Consider the following 23,269-nt stretch of genomic DNA (forward strand, 5'->3'; position numbering starts at 1 on the left):
TATTTTACAATCATATAAAATTTAATAGCTGTACAACACTAATGTTCTGGAATGTTCCATGACAATTTCTCATTTTGATGTTTTTGCCTTGTTTCCATGGTAACGGCAGCCATTTTGGAAATTCCAAAGTTGAATGCCACATCTAGATTTGCCAGGCAACATTTCTGTAAAAGTTTAATATATTTTTAAAGAATTTTCGAATTTTTGATATTTTTTATCAGTTTCTATGGGAACATCGTAGTTCCAATGGATCTCAAAAACAATTACAGCGTGTATATAGAGGACAGCTACATTGTATAAAAATATGATAATTAAATGTTTTGTCATAGTCAAATTATTCACCAAAAACTAAAACTTCATTTTTTCACTCTTTTTCTGTTTCCATGGTCACAGCAGACATCCTGGAAGTGCCAATCTCGACTGCACTTCGGACAATGGTTATTAACATTCTGGTATAGTCCATTACAATTGGTTCATACGTTTTCAAGAAATAGTCTGGACAAAAAAGTGTGGAATAATAATAATAACAAAAAGAATCGTACAATAACAATATGTCACCCGAACTCCGTCAGGGTGACATAATACTTTATTTTAAGAGGATTACACAGTTAGCTATATAACTAATCTTTCCTGAGGCCCTCATCGTGAGAAATTAAAAAAAATGCAAACATATGCGTTGCATACATAAGTATAAAAAGTCAAGTATGATAATCATGTTCAATACAACTTGATTAAATGTGACAAACAAAATTAGCATGACGACATGATCAGTTTCAAATATTATTGATACAGCTAGGTTGATTTCAATAAATGATCTGTTATTTTGTATTTGAAAGAATTAATATTTGTTATATTTCTTAACAGTATTGGCAAATTATTCCACAAGAATGGTCCAGAATACATAAAAGGGGTCAAGGGGTCAAGGGGTACGGATTTCTGTCTGAAACATGGTGAAAATTGTTTGTAAGATATGATAGGGGATCATTTTTAATGCACTTAAATGTCATCACTGTCTTATGATATTTTATTCTCTGTTTAACAGTTTGAACTAGGGTGCAGAAGGAGCGAATTGTTCTGTTTCTATTATTTATCTAGCAGCCCTTTTTTGTATTTTAATATCCTTTTTAATGATACTGGTATCTGATGTATTCAACCAACAAATGTCAAAATTATAAATAAAATATGATTTACTATGAAAAGAAGCAATAATCAATTTTAATTTTGTATTACTAACAAAGAATTGAGTTGTTGAATTGTTTTTGATCAGGGACAATCTGAATTTTCCTTGGAGTTTGATCGGTATTTTTGTTCTTCTCATATTAAGGGACAAGTATCTCTTTTTAGTTCTGTTGGAGCTCGATAGGTTCTTTAAAAAAAATATATTGTACTTTAGTTTTACAATAACATCCGCCACAAGAAAACATTTTAAATTCTATCTTTCAAATTTAAATATTATAATAAAAAAAAAATTTGCTTTTGCTTTTCAAATGTTTCATTTTACTAAAATTATGAAGTTGTCATATATATATATATATGTCAATGAGACGGCAAACTGACCATATAAAAAGAGTATTGCTGACACCAAACAATTTAACACCAGTTTATGTCTGAAGAAAACTAGGCCATTTGCAATTTTCAGAAATGACTGCACTGAGTTTTCACTTTTGAGGAATCAATTTTTTCAACGAAATAAAGTTTGATAAGCTGTTAAAAACGAAGTGGATGTAACCAATTATGATTTTTTATTATACATTTATTCTAGTTTTTGTGGTATATAAAGTTATATATCTTTTATTAAAGCACGTAGACATACCTCTAACAAAGCGGACATATGTACAATAGCCAGGCATTAATGTGTTTGAATGAATTCTTGAATTTAGGCATAGGTTGCTTTAGTTGTATTTTGCTAAACCTTTCGGTATCTGATGTAAAGTACAATACAAACTGCTCAGAGTCTGAATTGACCAGTTTTTGTGCTCGATTCTAATATGACGTCCTTATTACGCTTTGTAAACAAAGCCGTGTTCTAATGAGCATAAAAAATATGTTTGACACATGCGCACGAACTTATTGTGCATATAAACGTTATTTCCATCGTTATCCTTTAAAATGTATATATTTAAGCAGCAAGCATAAACCTTTATTACATATATTTTTATAAAACAACATATATTTACCCTTCTCGTGGTTTCTAAACTTATCAAATATGAATTGTAATGCACAGACTCCTCGGGGAGGAAACGGGAAAAGCCAAACGTTTTTACGGTATTTTCTTACGCTTCGACCTATAAAAATACTGCATTTGTCCTATTAGAATCGAAATAATTCCTTCATGTCATGCTCTATGCTCATTTTAACATGGGTAGGCATTATATTTGACCACATTTTACACCTCGCTAACGCTCAGTGTAAAATATCGACAAATATAATGCCTACCCATGTTAAAATGAGCATAGAGCATGACATGAAGGAATTATTTCTTAATCAGTAAAATCGAGCACATATTTTTCTCGACTAGTCTCGACATTGTCTCGACTGTACTTAACTGTACTTAAGTGTACTCGACTAGGTCTCAACTTTACTTAATTAGTCTGATTCAGTACTTGATTATCTTTGTGTAGTCTGAAATGGTCTTGACCAAGGTTCGACCTGTCTCGACCTGTCTTGACTAGTCTCGACCTGTCTCGACTAGTCTCGACTCAGTCTGAACAGTCTCGACCTGTCTCGACTAGTCTTGACCTTCACATTTAGTTTTGACTGGTGTAAATTAGCCCATCTAACTGAATTAATTATTGATCTTACAAAATTCAAGCTTATTAGGTAGTTTGATTTATGGCTGTGAAACGAAAGAATTTAATTTTAAAAATTAGGTAAAATTAGAAATTATTATATAAATTCAGATGGGCATCTTTAATTTCTTTTATAACTTTTTCAAATCAACTTGAATTTTCATCAAACTATACAGCTATCTGAGATATATATCAAGTTTACTTAATCCCATTTCATTTACTTATTTGTTGCATTGCTGTAAAATTTAAAAATTAAAGTAATGTTGGTAAAAAAAGCTAGGATTTGCAATTTGGACAAAATAGAGATAATACACTTAATTTTTTTCAATTACTTTTTCAAACCAACTTGGATTTTTATCAAACTATGCAGCTGTCTTAGATATAAATCAAGCTTACTGAGTCCCATTTCATTTACTCTTTTGTTGTATTGCTGTCAAATTCAAGAATTAAATTAATCTAGGTAAAAAAGGCTAAATTTGACAAAAAAATATTTTAAGATTTGATTAAAATATTTTTTTACAGTAACTTTGGAACTCATTTCTTTTTTTAAAAGATTATCAAGGATAGTTATGAAAGTTCATATAAAAGTTTTGTTTTACAAAAAAAGGTGTCTATTTAAAACAAAAATTTGATATCATTTATATATAAGGAAAGATATATTTCTAATATCATAGCTTTTTGACCTACATGTAGATTAATTAAATTCTTAAATTTGACAGAAATACACCAAACCAAAGAACAACCTATGGTTTAGTAAGATAAGAATATTGCAAAGATAGTTGTAGAGTTAGATGAAAATCTAAGTTGATTTGAAAAAAAGTTATTAAAAAAATCAAAGTGTATTATCTCTTATTTTGTCTGAACTGCAAATTCTAACTTGTTTTACCTAGATTGATTTTATTCTTGAAATTGACAGCAATACAACAAAAAAACAAAATGACCTAGGATTCGGTAAGCTCATTATATATCTAAGATAGCTGCATAGTTTGATGAAAATCAAAGTTGATTGGAAAAAGTTATTAAATAAATTAAAGTGTACTATCTCTATTTTGTCTGAATTGCATATCCTAGTTTTTTTTTCCACCTAGATTGATTTTATTCTTGAATTTGACAGCAAAACAACAGAAAAAGAAATGTCCTGGGATTCAGTAAGCTTATTATATATCTAAGATAGCTGCATAGTTTGATGAAAGTCCAAGTTGATTTAAAAAAGTTATTAAAAAAATTAAAGTGTACTTTCTCTATTTTGTTCAATTTGCAAATCCTAGATTTTTTTTACCAAGATGACTTTAATTCTTAAAATTTACAGTAATACAACAACAAAGTAAATGAAATGGGATTCAGTAAGCTTGATATATATATTTAATATAGCTGCATAGTTTGATGAAAATCCAAGTTGATTTGAAAATGTTATTACAAATATTGAAGTGTACTATCTCTATTTTGTCCGAATTGCAAATCCTAGCTTTTTTTTACCAACATTACTTTGATTCTTAAATTTTAAAGCAATCCAACAAAAAACTAAAACTAGGATTCGGTAAGCTTATTATATATCTAAGATAGCTGCATAGTTTGATAAAAATTCAAGTTGATTTGAAAAAGTTATTAAAACATTTAAAGTGTACTATCTCTATTTTTGTTTGAACTTCAAATTCTAGCTTTTTGACCTAGTTTAATTTAATTCTTGAATTTGACAGCAATACAACAAAAAAGTAAATGAAATGGGATTCAGTAAGCTTGATATATATCGAACATAGCTGCATAGTTTGATGAAAATCCAAGTTGATTTGAAAAAGTTATAAAAAACATTAAAGTTGCCTATCTGAATTTATACAATAATTTTTATTTTTACCTATTGTAAAATCATTTCATTTCACAGCCATTAATCAAACAACTTATAAGCTTGGATTTTGTAAGATCAATATTCAATTTAGTTAGATGGGCCTAATTACACTCAAAACTAAATTTGAAGGTCAAGACTAGTCGAGGAAACAGGTCGAAACTGGTTCAGACCGAGTCGAGACTAGTCGAGACAGGTCAAGACTAGTCAAGACAGGTCGAGACAGGTCGAGCCTTGGTCAAGACCATTTCAGACTACACAAAGATCATCAAACTGAATCACACTAATTAAGTAAAGTCGAGACCTAGTCGAGTACACTTTAGTACAGTCGAGACAATGTCGAGACTAGTAGAGTAAAATGTGTGCTCGATTTTACTGGTCGAGCACAAAAACTGGTCAATTCAGACTCTGATCAGTTTGTAGTGGTAGTTATCGTCTATTTACATTTTTCTCGTTTCTTGTATTATTAAGATAAGACAGTTTGTTTTCCCGTTTAAATGGTTTGACACTACTTTTTTTGTGGTCCTTTATAGCTTGCTGTTCGGTGTGATCCAAGGCTCCGTGTTAAAGGCCGTAGCTTGATCTATAGTGGTTGACTTTAATAAATTGTCACTTAGATGAAGAGTTGTCTCATTGTACTCATACCCCATCTTTCTATCTATATCTATTTGGGTACTCAAAGCTCTACGTGTTTGTACCTTTTTTGTGTGGCTTCTTTACTTTGAAATTCAAGTGTCTTTTATGAGTCTTTAAGCAGACGAAAAGTACGTCTGGCGTATGAAATTTAAATTTTGCCTTGGTTTCTATAATGATTTATTTAGTACTCGTAACAGATAACAATCAATTGCATTACACGCCGGAAAACAGTTGAAATCCAATGAAAATATGGTATGGGGTACTTGATACAAATGGTTACAATAAACAGTTGACACCGAGTTATGTCTCGCTTGTTGGCATTAAATTTAAAAAAAAAGTAATCCGATGAACAGCAATATATATATTTTTTAACCGAAGTCGTTGGACTATGATGTACAAACAGTAGTGTAAATTTAAAGAAAATATCCCTATTTATCATATGTAGTTCCTATCAAACTAACTCTACAGAAAACTTAACATTGTAATCGCTCATCTCTTTAAAATTACTGGATCATGTCCTAGCTATATATAGAGACAGTGCCTCAAAATAGTAATTAGACTGATATGTACTGAAAGTAATGCAACATTCTACAAAATATGATTGATCTATCAACCTAAATCAGTGAAAATGGCTAAAAGTTCTTGGATCATAATCTAGGTCGCAGGTTGTGTAATAAATTTGAAATAGTCGTTTACTATGTATGGATAGTATTGCATTTTCGTACAAAATATCCTTGATCTATCACAAGTAGAACTTAATAGATTTACTAAAGCCGAAAACTTAACAATTGTTGACGCCGTTGTTAAAATATGTCGATATCTCTCTTTCCAGGCCATTCGTTCTAGGTATTTTCATGCATAATAGACATGCATGCCTATGTAAAGAAAAATAACGAATAGAAAAATAGATATCCATACGTTTTTACTGTTGGGACGGAGAAGTCCAGGAATCTACATCTACTATTTACTGGACAACCTTTGCAGATTTATTTTCATAAATATAACACACGCTTGAAAGTAAAAACATAAAAATACTGAACTCCGAGGAAAATTCAAAAAGAAAAGTCCCAAATCAAATGGCAAAGTCAAAATTTCAAACACATCAAACGAATGGATAACAACTGTCATATTCCTGACTTGGTACAGACATTTTCTTATGTAGAAAATGGTGGATTGTAATCTTAATCACTATAAAAACCACAACGAAAGTTCACGAAAAAGCACAAAAAGACTTACATTAAATTTAACATCCTCATTTTGCTTATATTGTACGATTTTATTTATCTATGTAAAATCTACCCATAAAGAATGGAAGGTTTTCAGTACTGGTGTAAAATTGCGCGTTTAAAATTCGCACAGGTAGACATAAAATAATTGTGTCGTTCAATGTATGACGGAATACATAAATGCAGATTCACGTAAAGCAGATATAACAAAAAACATATTTAACAGTAAAAGAAATAATAATAAATAACATAATTGTGTGGTTCAAAGTATGACGGGCTACATAAGTACAGAGTCACATCATTTGTATATCACAAAACACAGACTTAACAGAAAAGTAGTATTAGTATTATTAAATAAAAAAGTTTAATCATTCAAAGAATGACAAGATACTTAAGTAAAAGTAATATCAATAAATAAAATAGTTCTGTCATTCAAAGTATGATGGTACACATAAGCACAGAGTCACGTCAAATGAATATCTAAAACTAAATGACTTATCAGTTAAAGTAATTTTAATAAAGACAAATAAAAGAATACTATAACACGTTTCTTAGAGGATAACCAACGTCAGCACGCAAAATCTATACTTCAAAACCATCTTGTATTATTTGTGAAATTGATACGTAATATGTATCAGTAAGTTCTTGGTCCCTTCCGATGAACTTTTTTTTAGAAAAGGGACGGGACGTTCTTTGACATACCCCTGGTTCATCAACTTTCTGTTCAGACACAGGTAACGTCTTACAAAGTCTGAGTAGGAGCTGCAAGCTCTTGAATACCCAATAAGTTAGGAAATGTATATTCCATATGCAGGTGAAGTTGGTATATTGCTACTAAGGTGGGGGAAATGGATAATATCAAAATTAAAATCGTCTCGTTTGTCATAGATTCTGGTACTGAGATTACTGTGTATATCAAATTCGAGGTACAATTCTAAACATGAGGAGGAGTTTTGCCCTCTCGCCATTTTTCCAAATGTGTTACGTTTTGTATAGTTTCTTTTAATTTATTGATATGGACCTAAATGCAGCTGCGGGATTGAATAATACAACTCAACTAAAGCTTAAACACTTTTCTTTCGAACCCAATTAAGATTTCAGTGGGGGGCTTAGTTAAATATGTTTTTAATAAAATATTGTTATCTTTTGTTTTCTCCTGATGCTATATCCGTCAACATAGAGTCTGAATATTGACGCTAAATCAAATGGCCTACTTTGCAAATTCTTATGGTCTCGACACTTCAAACGAACCTTGCAATTATTGAGATTTACGTATTTTTTTTTATACTTGTCAAAATATCTGTCTTTAAAAAATGCACATTCTATTTTCAATTACAGTCTATATTTTTAGCCCTTTATACTGAGAAAACGATTACTTGTGCCGTATTAAGCAAGTCATATTATAATACTTTCAATAATTTATCATTTTCGGTATGAAAACATGTAGGCTCTATTGTGGCTACAAGCAAAAGAATAATGAATTTCAGTCTATGACTGTAAAAGGAGCACATCAATAAATAGTAACAAAGCAAATACTGGAAATGTCTTGGGTGATGATTTGTTTTTACAGATGTCACTGATGTCTCACAAAGTTAAGTTACGCATACCATCTGGCTTTAAATATTTGTGTTCTTCTAAATTCATTAGAAGGGTAAAAGATACCAGAGAGACGGTCAAACTACTAAATCGAAAATAAACGCCATGGCTAAAAAAAACCAAAAAAAAAAACAAAAAAAAAAAGCAGACAAATAATAGTAAAAATGTTTTGCGATGTTTATGTGTTGAAGATTATACGCTAGTGTATGGTGTCTAGTTCGATATCATTCATCATTATTATAATTTTAAGAAGCGTAATTACATGTTGGGCTTTATTAGTCAAACAAGGACTGTCGACAATACCGAACTTCATGTGTCTCCTTCGAGTTGGTTCTCATTGCTTAACTTTTAATCTTCTGTGAATATTTATTCTTTAAGTGAGTGATTCTTACTTTGAACCATTGTCTATTTGTTCTTCGTGTTATTTTTTCTCCTTTTTTGTTGTAGAATAAAAATAAAAATCAGTAAAAATATGTTCTGATATATATATAGAAATACATTGTATACTGACATATGACGAAAATACAAATACAACTAATATTGACGTCCCTCGGATATCTGTACGGCGAATTTCTTTTCAAATTATAAATAAGTACATTGTAGCTACACAAATTGTTTTCATATATGATTTTTAGAGAGAATACTGGAGTCGCGTTTTTCAAATAACCATAGACTGCATTTAAGGTAGCAAAATAATATGTCAGATATTAAGTACAAATGTTTTTTTTCGTAGAAACAAATTTTCATTTTTTACCTTTAGGTTTGTGTCTGCATGAGGTCAAATTATCATCACCTTGTTGTGAACAAAAATCAATATCGGCTTTTCAAAACTCATCCAGGGTTGACATTTTGGTTGCAATTGAAATAAGATAATATCTGATAGATCGGTCTTTCAATTTAACGTACATGTTTATCTTTCATTTATTCTATAAAAGGTGATATTGTACACAGAAATTTGTAAACATTTCTTTTCACATGAAGAAATTTATTTCATAATAAACTGTTATGTTATGTAAATTTAAAGATGATATAGATGCTAAAACTTGTATTATACTTGAATGTGTTTTAATTCATCTTTATTTCAAAATGCAGGTTGTTTTTATGACAAAGGTTCATGGGATCCAACTGCTTATCATACGATCGATTGGGACATAACATCATCCTGTTTCTGCAAATGTAGGAAAAACAAGTTTTTTTGCATTAGGGTACTGTATAATTTAAAAACACAGTAAATGCCGGATCAATATTAAATTTTTTAAGAAGTCTTTTGTTGTCTTTAGCTATCACGGCAATATATATGGAATATTGCATCGACGTCCGTTCTGTCCGGTGGAAAATTTTGAGCCTGTTCAAAACTTTGAACGTCCGTTTTGTACGGTACTTGTCCGTTTCGTTTCCGTTTTGTACCCGTTACGTGTCCGTTATACATCCGTTGGAGGTCTGGAAGATAAATTTACCAACGGACTTCTACCGAACGTTTAACGGATAAAACGAATGAGAAACGGACTTCTACCGGACGTATAACGGATAAAACGGATGATGAACGGAGCCGAAACGGATAAATGCCAATTGAAAATTTCGCGTCAGAAACGCCAATTTTCTTAAGGTTCATGAATTCTTATTATTCATAATCGATTTTAGAGTATAGGGACGTATTCACAATCAAACAGCTGTTATTCAGGCCGGACACTGCCCTTTGGCGGAATTTTGAAGAACAAACCAAAACCAGGTACACAAAAACATTTTGAATATTTATGCGATTTACATATATTATTTGTCGCCTTTGATTTTCCGTATATCTTGTTCATCCGTTTTATCGGGTACGCTTCCGTTAGGCGTATTTTTCATGCGTACTCGTCCGTTGGATGTACGTTCGACATCCGTTCTGTCCGGTACGTGTCCGTTTTTCGTACGTTTCATATCCGGTGTTTGTCCGTTATGCATCCGTTACACGCCCGTTTTACTCGGTCAGCACATCAACGGACTCCCAATGGATACCGATTTTGTCAATGCACAACTTTTATTTTCATCTGCTAGACGTCCGTTCGTGCTATCTGGTAAGGTGTGACCGAGTCTTTAACGAATATGCTTCTTTTTAAGACTATTATACTTCATCTGAGACAATTGAAGTTATAAATTGTACAACTATTACTATATATAACTTTAACTTGATTACAAACATTAAAATCTTAGTTCCAATTGAAACATTTTGTAAACCTATTCATTTGAGTGCCCTATTATGGTAAAAGATAAAAATTCCTCTGATGGAAATTAAATTTTCCGGGAAAAAAGTCATCATTTGACAACTATGATTGTATATAATGACAGACAAATGTCCGGTTATCATTCTGTTTGAAGATTGATTTTTATCGTGATGGCTTTTGAAAAAAACCCACTCTGGTTATCAAAACGTAGTCAAACTGAAATCTAGTATTCTAATGATGTTTATGCTACACTTATTGGAGTTCTTGTTTTTTTCTGATCTACATACAGGTATTTATTCATTAACTTCATGCTTTTTACAACTAAATATTTTGTCAAAATATAGAATAATATTTTTTTTTAAATTAAAAAAAAATCAATAGTTGTAAATTAAAAAAGAAAAAGGCAAAAAATTCTCAGCAATGTCCAATTCATATTGCAAATAAAAACATTATCCGATAAGAAAAGGACGTTTGATTATTTTTATTGACACCCTTTTAACCTCTTAAACAATAGGGTTGTTATGAAAATGAGCCCAGGAATACTGACAGATCAGATACAAACACCGATTATACTTGCCATTTTCATGCGTGTGTGATATAATTTCCTTAATTCACACATTTTAACATGTGAAAAAAGTACAATTAACTGTAACAACTAATATGGGTTAATTAATCACTATATTTTACTGTTTTGAGAACAATAACAGACCAGAAAGACGTCTGGTGAAATTGCAGTACTAATCCAAAATAGCATGTAATAATACGCGACAACATAATGTGGCCAATCGAATGGATTTTTAAGAAAGAACTGTCCTTTAATTCGGGTTTTACCAATCCGTTGATTATTATAGTTAAGAAATATAGAATATGTGACCACAATCTAGAATTTGCTTTGGGCACATGTAACAAAACGTAATTTATCTATTTTGTATTATTAGTGTTGTAATTGTTATAAAATACATCAAATAACATAATAAGAAACCTAATCTTAGCATTTTTTTACAAATTTACATGTGACGTTATTTTTTGGCGTTAATGCATTCGTGTGAAACACACACCATTCGTTGTTATATAAAGCTGTTTTTGAGAGTATTGTCCTAAATTAAGTCTAGTTGTTATTTCCCATGAGTATCGTATACCAACGTTTCATTTGAGGAATTTACTGTTTTGTAAAAATGATAAAATTAATGCCATTTACTTTGAAAAAAACATCGCATTTTAGCGACCGACTTGATTTTCTTCCCTTCATGCCAATCATGACAATGCACTAGTAGTTAATATAAAACTAATATTACTTAACAGATTTGAACTTTTCTCTATTACCATATCTAGGATCTCACATGACGGCAAGCAAAAAACCGATGAACTAGTTTGAAAGCTTTAACTACTGTAAATTGAGTACTTTAAAACATGTTAAAGAATTTAATGTTACGAACGTCTGGTTAGGTGGTTTGTATTTACAGACACCATGGATGGTTCACAAAGGTAAGTAACGAAAAAAACTGTATATTCTGACGTTTGCAAATTGTTTTATTATATTAATAGTCAGAAATATATCTGTTTTATATTTTACATACCTACCCACGTTTACTTAAGTTCGTGATGAACGAAGAAGCTGGTGCGCTTCTGTGTTTTCTCTATCGTTTCTTCTACCGTAGTGTCTTCTCTTCCTGTTTCTCGAATTAAGTGTTGGCCATATTCAATGATATAGTCTAATTTCATAGGATGATTGTTTCACTAACGTGTCTAGTCTGTCTTTAAATGTTTTCACTTTAATTGTTGTTACAATGTGTTCTGGTAAGCTGGTATATGTGTCTATTATTCTGTTTGTAAAGAAGTGTTTACGCACATTTCCTTTACATCTTTTTTTTTTTTTATTAATTTAGAATTTATGACCTCTTGTAGTACTGTTTTTCAAAGTAAACAAATCACTAGTTGTTTTACCATCGTGTATTTAGCCAATATTTTGAAAATCTTCTATCAATGATTCATGTCCCTAATCATTTGTCTAAATTTTAGTGTTGTCAGTATTTGAAGTCGTTCCATGTAACTTTTGTCATTTAATTATGATAGCATCTTAGTAGCTCGTCTCTGGACATTTTCTTATGATTCATTGAATTGTACTTTATACGGCTTCCATTCACTATTTGTATATTATAAGTGTAGTCTTACCAGCGTCTTAGATAACAGTCACATATTTGTTATCTTATTACTACGATGTTACAAAAATTAGCTGCACTGGGAACATAGAAATATTAAATAGTATAAAAAAGTATACTGATACCAATGTGAGCCAAAAATATGACACTGAAAGAATAGTCCAAAAACACAATACTAAAATAGTTACGAGTCAATAACGAAGTCCGGAAGATGGAATAGTTATTACATGTGAACTTTACTGACAAATTGAAACAGTTATCTTGCATCATTGAACTAGGTAATCACAGAACACTCTGGCGATGATTGGAACTGTTTTCAAAATTTGAATGAGGTGTAAGGTCTGTTTGGAAGTCAGTAGTGAAAAAGGTAATGCTGACAGTTACAGAAAGAAAACTGACCCAGAAATCGATCAGTATATTAAAATTGAGCATTACGGTCGAAGTATCATATAGAATAGCACATGTTTTTTTTCTTTTTATATTGCAGGTTGTTTTAACAATATCGGAACTTGGGATACACCTGCGTATCCTTATTTGCATTCCCATTTCGAATGGAATATAACGTCAGCATGTTCCTACAAATGTAGGAAAAACATTTTTTTTGCATTGAAGGTAATGTTCATAATCAAAAAGAAACAAGAAAGAAATAATTGTTTATTTGACTTTGAAAAGCGTATGTCAGGTAAGGGCCGATTTTAGGCTCAAATTTCAGATTCATCTGACGGAAGAAACTTTTTAAACACTTAAGCGTATATTTCAGTTTATTCAATTAGTGAAAATGAAAATTTTAACTGATTTAGATATTAAAAACGCTCTGATCCCAGCTTAAAATGAAAAATCTATCAAAACTGCCAAAAATGTCACTTTTCAGATGGATTTGTCAAAAATGAAAGTGGCCGCATCCGTGTTAACCCTAAACCTTTATATATGGTATGTATTATCATCAAATACAACTTACATTTCAATATTAAGAATGAACACAAACTCGGCCACTTTCATTTAAGACGGAAACCGCCTAAAATTTCACTAAAATGCTAAAAATGCGATGATTTAAGTAATTTAGCATGACTTAATGATGCTAGTTCTTATATATATGCATAGTACTGTCAAAAACAGCCCATATTTATGCAGCAGAAGCATTCTACTTTCTTATTTTAAATTAATAAAAGTTCACATTTTAATAATGTGGTAAAACTGCTATATTTTGGGGTCAAAAGGGGTCTTACTGTTGGCCACTAGCAAATTGTGTATTTGTATTATAAATCAAAGCGTCTACTTGCAATATGGCACAAGGTGTAGGAACGTCTCTGCTAGTTTAGTTTGTTTAGTCACGTGCTTTAATTCTTGATTGTATAAAACTCATTGTACTTTTTCACTTGTGATACTGGGACCTAGTTGTAGTATCTGTTCTACAAACTGTTACTACAAAACTAGATATAAGAAGATGTGGTATTGGAACCAATGAGACAGCTCTCCTACAAAGTCAAAATTTATCAAAGTTAAACATAACTTTTATAACAAAGTCAATGTCAGTAGGATGTTTCTGTTAAGAAGTGTTGTTATTTGGAATAGTTATGGGAAGAACTTTTTTGGAGAAGGTATTATTGAAAATCGGAGTTCTTCAAAAATGTGTACAATATTAACTGTACCGCGGAAGATGACTGGCAAGTAAGGACCAACAAGGTTCTAAAAGCAAAAAGAAAAGAAAAAAAACCCAGATCTTAAATACGTTGACAAAATATATAGGTGTAGAAATAAATTTTAAAGGACCAACCTACCGCATGGTTAATATATGTTATATTTTGGAGATCAATCAAATTTCCATCGATTTAAGCCAGTAACGTTAACAAAGTGCTACAATACTGAATTTTTTTTTTTAAATCCTTCATACTGGCTAATTTCGGAAACCTCTCGTGATTGCTATACCTACAATGTAATAAAAATGAAATCTTATCCTCTATTTAAATTTTGGTGTGTTACCATTTGCCTGATTATCAGGGGTTGGTGATTTATACTGAATATGTGAGAAAATGATAAAATCTAACTTTATCCACGGAAATATCAACCAAATATCAAAATATTAGATTGACATGAACAACAGGATTTGACAGTTATATATCAACAAAGTCTTAGAGGTCATTTTAACAACAATAGAATAAACAAATAAATTCATGACTTTGATATGATACACTTTTCACTTCAAATTACATTTGTTCTACATTTATTGAATACAGTCAATAAGACTATCAGAATAAACATCGTAGCAAGACGAACATCACAATAGTCAATGGTGTTAAATATGGGAAGAGAATCACAAGTCCACATTAAAGTAAATCAAGCTATAAGAAAATCGGCAAAAAGGTTAATTGCATCATATTATTATGTGACAGTTTGCATTCGGTTATGCAGTAAACAAAGAAAGAATGACATATATTGGCTACAACAAATTGAACATTCCGTGGTTATATACTTGTAGGTCGATATAGTTTTACATCACATACATTGATTTGATTATTAGAATTTGGCCTATGCAACGCTTTGATTTAATACACTATAGTTTATAATTTGTCAATTTATAAGGATAAATGGTGTGCTTGTTTAAACTCACTGTATAACATGGCGATGACAAAGAAGAACAATTGCAACTTCATTTGTCCTGGTTCAGAGAAAGATCCATGTGGTGACGCAAAATTTTATACAGTTTATGAACAAGAGGGTATTATGCTTATTATAACATATTTTTAACGAGCTGTTTACATACATCAACATAATAGATCCAATATTTTGATCTATACATTTATATGGATTAACAACATAATTTGTGGTTAATTACATTTGAAATTGGACAAATGGACAAATTATAGCACCCAATCATTTATAACATGAAGACACTTTATGATAATTGTCCTCATGAATTAAGTAATTTGAATAAAATAAATGTTGAGTGCAATTTATGTCAATTGGTCTGCTAAACCAACAACATTATATAAAAAGTTATATAGATTAAAAATTGACAAACAAAAGTAACTGTAATCAATATTTGTAAACAAAAAAAAATATCCAGCACATTTAACAATTATTTTAATATCATTGTTTCTTTTCTAAATTTCATAACTTTGAAAATCTTCATTCACTACCGCTTCTGATTTTAAAAACTTCAACAAAGTGGAGAATAGAATAACATTCAACAGCCGACCCCTTATCAAATGGATAATGAATGAGACTCTCGCTGAAATTAGAAGTAAGTCCGTCAACCATCTTACTCTACTTTTATTGTCTGGTTTTGTCTTAGATTTAAACCCAGACATCAAATGAAATGTGAGTAATTAGCGGTTCTGATCATTAAAACTAGAATCGGATTTTTAATATAGCAGTTTCAAACGATTTTGAGGCTGACAATTTCGGTCAAGTTTACTTACGGTTTCTATCCATCGACTTTTAGTTTCTGCAAACAACTAAAACATTAGATAATTATCTTCATTAAAGGACAATAGCTCTTATGAAAGGTTTACTGCTTACAGTAGATATTGTCCTCCTGATCATTTTTTATATAAATAGTTCCATTCTATTAAATACTGTGTTAAAGTAATAGCAAAAATTGCATAAACAAAGTTACTATTCGCCAGTAAAAGCAATAATTCCTCGAGGGCAGTATTTTTTAATACAAAAAGACACATCTGCACATCTTTTCTTTCCGACATCATGTCTCGGTTAAATTATATCTATCTTTTGTTCGATTTGAGATACAGACAATACTTGTAATTTAATGTTTATTGGCACCGTACTTTCGCGTGTTTTTTTTAAAAACTCTTTTAAGATTTTAATCAACAATAGAAAATCATTGTCTTCGAGAGGTTGTAGTAATAGAACTCTTTGATGTCGTCCTCATCATTATCCATTATGTTTTCTCTCAAATTGAGACTCAAATAAGATGTATTTATAATTTCAGATGAGACCTCCAACTTTCATAGTGTGAAATGTTTATTACTCAGTGAAAGTTTTCAGTATGTTCCGATGTCTTGTAATCTTAACTATTCAGCACTATGCGAGACCGGAAGTGAAAGCGGTAAGAACTTTTCTGAATATATTTTACATTAAAGAATCTATCAATCTTCACTACAGTTAACAGTATAACAGTTTCATTTGACTGATAATCGCAATTTTATAAAACCTATTTGTAGATCTTGTTTTGTTGATAAAATTTGTTAATGAGAGTTCCTCTTTATCTAAAAAGTAATATAAAAAAATACTGATCTCAGTGAAAAATTCAATCAAAAAGTCCCTTACCACATAGCAAAATCAAATGACAAAACACATCAAACGAATGGACAACAAATTTCATATTCCTCACTTGGTACTGGCATTTTTTACATTTGAAAATTCCAGTACCAACCTGGATTTATAGCGCAAAAATCACTTGTTCTGCAGTCTCATCAAATTCCGTTATGTTTAAAACAATGCGTGAACAAAACAGACACAATAAATAAAAATTTTGAATAAACATTAAACGACAAAATTACTTCCTATGTGACCTCTGATTTTTCTGACAAGCAATGAATGTGTTTTTGATTTGATAGATGCTTTTGTGTTTTATTGTTAAATTGTTTGTTTTAAGATTTGTAACACAGTGATGACTGCTGTACCCATATTTTTTGAAAATGGTCGGGTCTTTCCGATTGAATTTTCCTCGGAGTTCCGTATTGTTCTGATTTTACTTTTCAAAAAGATTTTACTTTAAATAACATGTACAAATATGAATAATTGCCCTTTATTCTATGTTACTGTCGATACTTAAATGATGATAACTTACACATTTCCACATTTATTTAACAGATATCAATGGCATGAAAGATCAATCTAAAACTCAACCGAACATGACAGTTATCTCCTATGTTTCTACTACAGCATCACCTGGCACAAACCCATTAGTTCTAGCGAATACGATTAAAGTCATAGGTATGATGTACAGCATACTTTTGAAGGAAAAATATCCAAGGACACATGGCCATATTTCCTTTGGTATATCATTGCAAGTTGTAACATTGAAGTGTCTCATGAAAACACTATCAATTCGATTAATCGGTATCATAATGTCGTCTGTTTTCATTCAGTTAACCTTCAGTCTTATAAAACTTCAAATTAAAAAAAAATATGTATATGTAATTTTATAACTAAATGGATAGTTTTATTATAAAACTTATGTACATCTACTTTTTTTTCACGAAAATTCTATAATTTGGTTAAATTTAGAAGAATAAAATTAACGGTACCAATTTTCTTGCACCAGATGCGCATTTCGACAATGTTGACCTTTTTTAAATGCTTGCTTCCAGCAAATAATTCGCTGACATATTTTTCGTTTATGCATTTACCTCGGCGTGACCTTTCTCGTAAACATCGCTCTATCAACAAGATAATGTATATCTTATTGTACCTGCTATACACGTGCTTACCTGAATATCTATGCTTCTTTGTTGATTGTCTACAAAAGGTTGATAATCGTGAAACTTCGGCTATAAAACACGACCTTTAATTAGCTGCCGGTTTTTCACATCAACACAGACCGATTGAAATATTTATTGACGAGTATACGAAATGTATACAAAATAAAATTGATAAAAAAGTTTATGATGTATGTATGCACTGGTTCAAGAATTTGATTTACATTATTTTTCACCGGTCACTAGTTTCATATGACTTTAATGTAACCAAATACATAACATTACCAGAATATACAAGTCATGACTTAACACTTTTAGCGGTAATGATATATGGATTGTTTTTTATGCGGTAAATCTGGCTTAACTTCTTATCTCAGGCATAATTTACCTTAGCCGTATTTGGAATTTTGGATCCTCAATGTTCTTCAATTTTTTACTTGTTTGGCTTTATAAATATTTTGATATGAGCGTCACTGATGAGTCTTATGTAGACGAAACGCGCGTCTGGCGTACTAAATTATAATCCAGGGGTCTGTTGTTCAACTTGTGATTAAACTAATCATATGATTAATTTTAATCAGTCGTTAAAAGTTAATCGGATGATTAGTAAATGCAATGATTAAATTTGGTTGTTCAACTTATTTTAATCATTGTATTTACTAATCATGCGATTAATTTTTAATCATATGATTAAGTTTGGGTAGTTAGCAAGTGTTTCCCACAATGCATTGTAAATCAGGGCCTCTATAACGTCCCTGTTTGCATTAAATCATAACATTCTTCTTTTTTGGGTACCAATAATTATTTAATAAATATCTTATGACATGTTCATATTTTTTTATGGAATCATATTCACTTTTAGTTTTGTTTCCAGTTCACAATGAAATGTTCTTAAATGGAAAAATTATTTCAGTGAAAAGTCAAGTAATGCCCTGAGAATATGCGGCATGGCCAATTTGTTTGTCCCTGTTTACCATGAAATGGTTATGGGTACATTTTGTAATAATTAAAATTTGCATTTCACTTGAAATATCATGCATTAATTGGTTGTTCTATAAACTCAGAAAGATCCAGAAATAATGTCAGTGATCTGAATTGTCTCCGGTCAAGAAAGCATCCGATTCATGGCCGTGATTTTCATGATTTTACCCCGGTTTTCCACATATCCAGATCATAATGATTTCTTTAAAAATCCTGTCAGTTATGTTGTTGATTTAGTACAACCTTCTTCACATGCTAAATGACGAAATATCATTTCCATTGACGCGTTGATGAAGAGTGCTTTCTTTCACGTCCGCGTTTCATCAAGTATGGCAAGCCAAGTTAACATTTAAGATATTTTTTACGGATATGGTGTAGATCGCACTATATTTAACAGAACTGAGATCAATTGTAGTTCCTACGGCACAAGGAAATACAGAGGGACAATTACAAATATCCAATTGTGTAAGTGTAAAGGCATAATGCACAGTCCGTCAAAGTTGTAATTCTATCAGTCAAGGTATCTGAGTCTTCAATATTTTTTTAAATTGAAATAGCAACTTTTTCGTGACATTATTTGACAATACCCTAGCTGTCAAAAAAAAATTCAGATAGAAATAATAATAAAGATCAATGAAATCAATCTGACAGTAGGATATATTTTGGTATCCGATAATCATGTGGGATAGGGTGCATAATAGTAAATATAAAGACAAGAAGATGTAGTATGAATGCAAACGAGACAACTCCCTTTCGGAGACAAAATGTTGTAGAAGTTAAGGAATAATAGGTCACCGTACGTCCTCCAACAACGACAAAAACTCTAATGTTGAATAAGCTATAAATTTTAAAGGCCTAGTTGTGACAAATCACGGTAAAACAATTACAGTCACATGCAAATAGCCGATTGTACACAAGTAGCAGATGCTTATTTGTTCCATTTTGTGCAGTATCTTTTACCATTGGATGACATTGTACAACTATAAACCAACAAAGATGTCTGCTTACTATAAATAAAATAACTATGGATTATGTTTATGTTTCTATTTTTTTTGGCAAAAAGTACTGTGACAGCTTCTTGTTTGAAATACATTCTTTTAATTGATGTCTGATATATGTATGCATTTAGTGTTTGCAAGTAGACGTTCAGTTAATTCTTATCTACTCTAAAATAACAATATATTTTTTAAACCCTTTTTGAAGTTATAAACACCTCTCCAATATATTAATTCAATGGTTTCAGCAGAAAAATACGAAACTACAAAGCAAATGATTAATATCAAACACATGATCATGAGATCACACAATGTTATTACATCGTTTGTTTGTCTCAGACGGATTGATATAATTGAGAATGGAAATGGGGAAAATGTCAAAGAGCCAACAACCTGACCAAAGAACATAAAACAGCCGAAGGCCACCAATACCGGGTCTTCAACACAGCGAGAAAATTTAGCACCCGGAGGCGGGGTTCAGCTGATCCCTAAATAAAATTGTGTACTAGTCCAGTGAAAATTGACGTCATACTTAACTCCAAAACATATTATAAATGATCTAAAAATTATTCTAGACAAAGTGATGCTCCCCCCCCCAGGGAATCATTGAAGCATGACTGGAGCGGCCCCTCTTAGGTTAGTCAGCGGGCCCCCCTTCCTTAGGAAAAGTTTATGGATCCGCCACTGTATCATGTCTTACTCGGACTATTAAACCGGAGTAGCATATCATGAGTTGAGTGTTAAATAAATCAAACATAATATTATATGTTGCAATGATCCAAATTATTTGAATGACCGGCACTAGTAAGTGAAATTCTCCCTCTTTCCCAACGGGGGTGAGTCGCTTCTTTTGAAATATCTCTGACACTCGAAAAATCATATGAGATTTTCCAGATTCTTGATAACAGGTGCTTGAATTTGTATATTACACGTCAGTTGAGAAATATGAAACATATCGGCATTGACTCACTCTATCTTTTTTTTACTAAATTACTAACATTAAACACTTGCAATAGAACATTTTCATAATAAATAATTGGAGTGGACGTTCAGAAGGGGGTATCTGGGGTCTGAACACCTTTTTATTTGACAAATCAAAGACTTTGAAAAGAGACATATAGTTGGAACAATTCCTTTTAACTAAGGCATTGTTGGTACACCCCCCCCCCCTAAATGCCTGGATCCGTCCATTATTTGGGTCCTCGTCAAACATAAGTTTTAATAGTAAATGGAAAATAAATAATGTTTAAAAACTCCTGTGTAAACATAAAAACCGTAAGGTCCGAGCTATCTGTGGGACGAATTGACCCGTTAGAATTTACCTGCGTAAACTGTTAGGTCAAGGGCGCTACCAGAGAATGTGCTATTATTTGAACTTCGAAAAATGGGGAAATTAGCAAAGACTTGCTTCCAAAATCACCTATGGCCTGTACATTAATGCTATGGTAACATTTATAAAGCTGTTTTGAGTAATATTTTATTGAATGATTTCGCACAATAATGTGGCCGTCGTTGCAATCAACACCGTCACTTATCGGTTGCCAAAATACAAACGGAAATCTGCCGAAATGTGCAGTTTCATTCTGTTATTAAATGACCAATTAATGAGTGCGTCCGATCCTTCGCCCCATCTTGTCAAATCTCTTGCCAATTTATGTGTCAACTCAGCTCCTAGCAAATATATTGTGTTTCTTTCAAATATTAAAGCTCTTTCATAGCTGAAATCTCTTTCTAGGAGCTAAATATATCTTACACATCTCATATTTCAAGGATAAACTTATTTTTGCATTGGTACTGTAGCCATCTTGGATGCTTTAATCATATGATTAAAATTTAATACACCTCAAAGAGGTCGATTAAGTTAAACGACAGTTTTAGCATTTTTAACGCAGCGTTAAAATTAACGACAAGTTGAACAACACACTAATCATATGATTAAATTTAATCGAATGATTAAGAAATTTTAACGACGCGTTAGCACTAACGACAAGTTGAACAACAGACCCCTGGTACCTTTGATAACTTTTACACCACTGGGTCGATGCCACTGCTGGTGGACATTTCGTCCCCTAGGGTATCACCAGGTATCAATAATGTGGTCATTTTTCTAAATTTCCTTTTTACAAAACTTTGAATTTTGCGAAACACTAAGGATTTTCTTATCCCAGGCATAGATTACCTTAGCCGTATTTGGCACAACTTTTTTTGGAATTTTGGATCTTCAATGCTCTTCAATGTTTTACTTGTTTGGCTTTATAAATATTTTGATATGAGAGTCACAGATGAGTCTTATGTAGACGAAACGCGCGTGTGGCGTACTAAAATATAAACCTGGTACCTTTGATAACTTTAACACCACTGGGTCGATGCCACTGCTGGTGGCCGTTTCGTCCCCGAGGGTATCACCAGCTCTGAAGTCAACACTCCGGTGTTGACATGAATATCAATAATGTGGTCATTTTTTCTAAATTTCCTGTTTAAAAAACTTTGAATTTTGCGAAACACTAATGATTTTCTTATCCCAGGCATAGATTACCTTAGCCGTATTTGGCACAACTTTTTTTGGAATTTTGGATCTTCAATGCTCTTCAATGTTTTACTTGTTTGGCTTTATAAATATTTTGATATGAGAGTCACAGATCAGTCTTATGTAGACGAAACGCGCGTGTGGCGTACTAAAATATAATTCTGGTACCTTTGATAACTTTTTAACTTGACATTCAAGTAAGTCAGTATACTGCAAGCTATACTCAGTATTACGTGTTTTTATGATATGTATCCAAAGAAGCAAAACCCCATCACATCTATATATAAAACAATAAGATGTCTATATCGGGCTTGAACCAATACCAAAATGTGTATGGCTTGTGAAATTGAAAGACAAAATCAAAATACATTTTAAATATAACTCCAACGATCTGACCTTTTGCATCAACTTTAAACAAACACTGAAATCTAACTCAATACATCTTATAATGGGGGATTGCTGTTGATTATTTTGTCGTTTTTCTTTTCGCCCTGATATTTCTATTAACCTCATCACATTATTTATGAGCCTGTCCCAAATAAGGAACATATAATGCAGTGTTTATCGTTTGTTGCTATTTATCATATATAAATTTCCGTTTATTATTTTGTTCATAAATCAGGCTGTTAGTTTTCTCGTTTGAATTGTTTTACATTTATCATTCCCGGTCCTGTCAAAGTTGACAATAAGGCATAGGTATTGATCATTGTTAAAGGCCGTAAGGTGACCTGCAGTTGTTAAATTCTATTTAGCAAACATACCACATATTCGTATTATCTAATTCCACAGTAACTCGCATATAGTGGTTTAATAACATACGCAATATATTCAAAACACACATTTGAAAACAAGATGCATACAATGTAAATTATATA

The sequence above is a fragment of the Mytilus trossulus genome, chromosome 7 (assembly GCF_036588685.1).
Source record: "Mytilus trossulus isolate FHL-02 chromosome 7, PNRI_Mtr1.1.1.hap1, whole genome shotgun sequence".
NCBI lineage: Eukaryota > Metazoa > Mollusca > Bivalvia > Mytilida > Mytilidae > Mytilus > Mytilus trossulus.